We start from the raw sequence: 5,903 nt of genomic DNA on the forward strand, positions 1-5,903 counted from the left end.
TGGTCCAGTCCTGACTATTCCCCTTCACAGTTCTTCTAGGCCCTCCGTTTCCTCATCTGCAAAATGGGAACGATAATGTTTCCTACTTAAGAGGATTGTAGCAAGGGGTAAATGAATTAATGTATGTAAGCTCACTAAAACTGGCTGGCAGTCAGGGATGTGTTCAGCTACAATTAGCAAAAAATCCTTCTACAGTGGCTTAAACAGGTAAGAATTTATTTTTATCACACACCCAAATGCCCATGAATAGACAGCCTGAAACGGTAAGTGGCTCAACAGCAACACTGGGGACTCTAACCCTATCCCTCTTTTTGCTCCAGCCATCCTTATCGCCATGACCTTCATCCTCAAGCTCGTAACCTCATAGCCACAATATGGCTGCTGTACCTCCGGACTCACAGCCACATTCCAGGCGAGAGGAAAATGGATGGAAGAAAGGGAAAGAGGTGGCGCATGTATCGGATCAGCAAAAATTTCTTCCCAGAAACCCTCAGCGGTGTCTCCTTGCCCAGAACTGTGTGGCCAACCCTGGTTTCAGAGAAGTATGGGAAAGCCATTTTTTTTTTCCTTCGAGCAAAGCACACTGCTACCCTGAAAACCAATTGGCGTTCAGGCGGTCGGCACAAAAGGAAGAAAGGAGCGGGAGCGGGGGAGCTGGAAATTTCGCTTCCGAGGTGGAGGGTCAAAAAGTATTAGCCACCTCCTGACAATAACCCTTTATTCCCGATGCCCCACATATCAGCTATAGCAAACCAAGAGCCAAGTATTAAATAGTTAGCATTTCACAATGACACATTTGAGAAGCGGCTCACTGTTTTCTGTGCCACAAGCTATTTATAGAGCAGATTTCTAATAAACACGGATTGGCAGCTGGGGGGTGGGGGGAGGTCAGCAGTGCACGGGCACGGCTTTATTGATGCCTTGTCAATCAACGGCTCTTATTTTGTTGTTTAATTTTTTTTAAGTGCGTGTAAGCACTTTCCCTGCTAATAGCGGATTTATTGAACAGCTCCACAACGGGGTTCGTCTCTCCCGTAGACCGTGGCAGCTGATTATCAACTTTGTGGCTTCGGGTCGGAGGGTAAATTAACCCCGTGCCCGTGGCCCCTTCCTGGGGAATTGCAGGGGTCTGGACAAATTCAATAGCGTCCAATAAAACGTCCTACCTCTCCCGCTCCGGGCACCTCGCACCGGGCCTCGGCGTGGCTGTTGAAGCCAAGGGTGTAATTTGACAAATGGAACATCCAGGCACGTGGTCACGTTGGCCATTTTGTTAAGGCCCGAGGAGAATTCCGTGATCCGAGAAGGCTGGCCTCTCCCAGAACGCCGGCTTGCCCCTTCCTGAGCGCTCACGCTCCCTGCTCTGATCAAAGAGGTCCCCCTGGCTTAAAACCGCACGTGGCACCCCTACCCTTGAGCCTGCCATTCCGGCCAGGCCCAGCCCACCTCTTCTCTCTCTTCTCACCTCTTCTGTCTCCCATCTCTGCATCTCTCATGCCCAGTGCCGCCGAGTCGTGACTTGGTAACCCTAAACACGTGTGCGATCTTTCCTTCCACACCTCACTTGGCCCCCTCCACCCACTCTCTCCCCTGACCTGCCATCGGCCCCCACGACATTGCCACTCGTCCAGCTTCTGCCCATTCTTCAAGGCCCATCTCCAAATCTTCAGTATTATGATTATTATATTATTTATTTAATTTTAGAGAAAGAGAGAGTGTGTGTGAAGAGGGGGGATGAGCAGAAGGAGAGAGAGAGAGAGAGAGGGAAAATCTTAAGCAGGATCCACACCCGATGCTGGGTTCGATCCCATGATCCTGGGATCATCATGACCAGAGCCGAAGTCAGGAGTCAGAGGCTCGACTGACTGGGTCGCCCAGGTGCCCCTCCAAAACTTCATTATTTTTTATTTATTTATTTATTTTTAACATTTATTTATTTTTTGAGACAGAGAGAGACAGAGCATGAAGGGGGGAGGGTCAGAGAGAGAGAGGGAGACACAGAATCTGAAACAGGCTCCAGGCTCCGAGCGGTCAGCACAGAGCCCGACGCGGGGCTCGAACTCACAAACCGCGAGATCGTGACCTGAGCCGAAGTCGGACGCTTAACCGACTGAGCCACGCAGGCGCCCCCAAAACTTCATTATTTAGGGAGCTACCTTTGCTCCTTCTCGATGCACGGGCCCCCGTCCTTATGAAAGGCCGATGCTCAGTGTTGGTATTTCCGGAAGCCCAGACGACAATGACCGTAACGGTGATGATGGTGGTGATGCCGGTGATGGCGACAAGAGGTAGAAACAGCTCTCATTTGCCAAACTCTTACTGTGTGCCAGGCAAGGGGATTTTCCTGTGTGTCTTACCGTTGTAAGAGCTCCACGAAGCAGGTGCTATCATTGTTTCCATTTTATAGACCAGGAAACAGGGACAGAGAGGAGTGAAACGACTTGCCCAACGACTCCTTGCTGGCAAACAGCGGAGACTTGTGCCCTGAGCCGTAAGTCTCGAGGCCCGCACGCTTGGCTTCGTGTCTTTGTGTACTTCCCTGTCCCCGGTGCCCGTCACAGCTCAGTGTAGCTACACTCCAGAAAGCAGGAACCCTTGGCTACATCCAGTGGGCTAGCCTCACCCACTCTCAGTTTACAGCATCAGACAAAGGGGAACAAGACGAGAAAGGGTCAGAAAAAGTTCCCAGTTCTGACCCCAGGTCCTGATGGGCAAAGACTTGGTGGGGGGGAGGGAGGGTGTGTTGCGGAATAAAAGCCCTTGGCCGGCACTTTCTGGCAAAATGAATCCCTGGGGGGCTGGGGGCATGGTTCTCAAAGCTTAAAAGCCCCAGACCAGAGATCTTTTGAAAGAGAGATGGTCAACGGGTTCTTTTAAACAATAGCTGTGGGCGCGGGGTTTACAAGACAGATTCTCAGAATAAAAGGCCTGGCAGAGAACCTGCGCTCTCATTCGTACACATCACCAGCCCCTTCCGCTCCAGGAAGTGGTGTAGCCGTGAGCACAGATCGGGGTCCATCGGGGTCCATTGGTCCCTGCTGTTCTCCCTCTGGTCGGTGAGGGGATGCCAGCAAAGGTGGAAATACTTAACGAGGCATCATTTTTAATTACCCAGATCTGGAGATTGGCCCTAGAAAAGGATCGTTCATCTCTGCCCTCCGATTAATCCCCCCCGCACCTCACCACGGAAACCGGGTAGCTGGTTAATGTTACAACGAACAAAGGAGCGGAGAAGCTTGAAGGATCGAAATGTTCTGGGAGGAAGGAGCCAGACCGGCCGGATAGCAAGGAGGAAAGAGAGGACCCGGGGCTCGGGCCCTGTCGTCAGCCCCCTCGAGAAGGTCAGCCACAAGCGGGATTTGGGAGAGAGAACAAGGCGATGCAAGGCAGGCGCTGTTCCTTCCGTGGGACAGTGGGCGCCTTGCCTCAGTCCACGGCCCCTCAAGCCCACACATATGCTGTCATGTTAACACAGCACAGAAAAGCCATCGAGTCGGACAAGGACTCGCGATGACAGGCGATCTCCTCTTGGGTCAGGGCTGGACCAAAAGGGTTAGAACAGAGGTGGCGAAGCCGGACATGTCACAAAGGCATAGCGGAAGTCCCTCGCGCCCCGCTCCTGGGGCAGGCCTCACCCTGTTGGTGCACCCCCGCCCTTCCTGCTGCTACGATCAGCCTCTCTTTGCCTCAGGGCTTTCTCTGGCCCCTGGATCTCTCCACGCTCCAGCAGCCTGCACCTGAGACTGTACAAACACCCTCCTTCCTCTCCTCGCAGGAGGGAAACTGAGGCATGCCCTGCGCTGACTCTCACAGGGACCGCGGCAGGATTAAACTCTAGCTGCGCACAGTAGTAACTTGGTCGGCTTTCTTCCCCCCCTGCCCCCCAGCCCCCCGCATCCCACATCCCCACCCACACGCGTCCCAGGCTCACTTCCCCAGTAAACTACTGGCTCTCCCATCCTGGTGTCAGGATCTGCTTTGGGGGGAAGCCGAACTAAGACAAAGGGAGAGCTGGTGACAAAGGGAGGTGGACGGGGCCCCGGCGGGAGGCAAGCTCAGGCTCCCAGACCGGAGTTTGACAGAGACCCCTGGAGATCTGCATTTCTTACGTGAAATCTCCTGTTTTGTTTGGTAGGGGAAGGATCACAAGATAAAAATAGCAATAGCCTCCTGGTCAACCCAAATGCGTTGAGATTAGCCTGTGGGCCACCTCAGGCCTCGAGCAGGAGACTGAGGCTGGATGGATGAACCAGCACTTTTCAGGATGTATAAGGTGGGGATGACAGCCGGCTAGTCTCTTACTTCCCGCCAGGGCACTGAGACCTCCGGGCGTGTAATGAATGGCCTAGAAAGGCCAGAGTGACAAAGAGAACTCCCTGTGGCCTTTTCACATGTCACCCGGGAAGAGCACTGTCACCTTCTCCACCTGCACCTTTGGAGACCCCACACCCCTCTGTCTCTGCCCCAGAGGCTCTCCACTGCTCAGGCAAAATTGGGTTCAGTTCCCCAAATCGGGTGGGGGAAAGAATTAGCGATGTCAAGAAATTGGAGGTGAGTGGGTCCTCTTTTAAAGTATGGAAAACGTCTTTAAAACACTGAAATGTTGGGGGCCTGGGTGGCTCGGTGGGTTAAGCATCCGACTTCAGCTCAGGTCATGATCTCACGGCTTGTGAGTTCGAGCCCCACGTCGGGCTCCGTACTGATAGCTCAGAGCCTGGAGTCTGTTTCGGATTCTGTGTCTCCAGCTCTCTCTGCCCCTCCCCTGTCTTGGTCTCCCTTTCTCTCTCTCTCTCTCTCACTCTCATAAAATAAAATAAAATAAAATAAAATAAAATAAAATAAAATAAAATAATAAAATAAATCAAATCAAATCAAATAAATAAAATAAAATAAAATAAAATAAAACGCTGAAGTGTCTAATCTACCAGGCACGGCTGTTCCACCAGAGACCTGGGGTTTCTGTGCCATATGTCTCTGTTCTTGAAGCCCCAAATCAAAATTGGAAATCAGAGCATTCAAATGTCGCTCTGGTCACGGTAGTTATTCGGCCTCTCCTTACACACCCCCAGCCACAGAGGGCTCACTATCTTCCACATCAATTCATTCCGTGGCTGGATGGCTCATTTATTATTTGTTTCAACTTTTTTTTTTTAAAGCTTATTTATTTTGAGAGAGAGAGCACACGTGTGAGCAGGGGAGGGGCAGGGAGAGGAGACAAGCAGAATCCCAAGCAGGCTCCGCCTTGACACGAACCGTGAGGTTATGACCTGAGCCGACATCACGAGTTGGACGCTTAACCGACCGAGCCAGCCCCCATGGATGGCTCTAACTTTTAGGATGTCTATGCTGAAACCCACCCCATTGGCTGAATTCTGCTTTGTGGAGTTGCATCCTTACAATAAAACTCAGTGAGGAGGTCAAGAAGCAGGCTGGGTGAGGTTATCAGAACCTCCAGAGTAGCGAGGGTGCCAGGGGCGTAAATGGTTTGAAAACACCCAATTGAAGTTATAATAGTTATAAAGGAAAGCCGAAACATAAATCCTATTTTCCCAGAAGACGAATAAGAGTACGATGAAGCCTTGGCTGATAGGATACCCAGAGGACAGACTCACACGTGTGCCGGCTCAAGGGACAGGCACCAGAACACCCAGGACAGTCGAGGTTTTTATATTTATTGAAAGGAGACCCGGTGTTTCTCAAGATGGAAGGTCCTGGTTTGATTCACGTCTCCATTTCCTCTTCCGGCAGCTGAAGGCGGCTGTTGTGCCTGTCCACTTGCCCCGTCCTCTTGGGGGCAATCACCCCCAGTTCAGGCAAACACTTCTCCCAGCCTGGGGCCCGGCACCCTCCCTGTTCTGGCCTCAGCCCCGCTCAACGCTCATGGTCTACTTTGCAGAGTGGGC

At 52.0% G+C, this 5,903-nt stretch overlaps 1 long non-coding RNA gene across 1 annotated transcript; it reads left to right on the forward strand.

The window, feature by feature from the left end:
- Positions 1-211: 211 nt before the first annotated feature.
- LOC122208578 lies at positions 212-3,858 on the forward strand. Its single transcript, XR_006197291.1, has 3 exons — positions 212-542; positions 2,408-2,491; positions 3,116-3,858. It is a non-coding gene; the product is annotated as an uncharacterized LOC122208578 (long non-coding RNA).
- The last annotated feature ends 2,045 nt before the right edge of the window (positions 3,859-5,903 follow it).

The sequence above is a fragment of the Panthera leo genome, chromosome E2 (assembly GCF_018350215.1).
Source record: "Panthera leo isolate Ple1 chromosome E2, P.leo_Ple1_pat1.1, whole genome shotgun sequence".
In the NCBI taxonomy this organism is placed as follows: Eukaryota; Metazoa; Chordata; class Mammalia; order Carnivora; family Felidae; genus Panthera; species Panthera leo.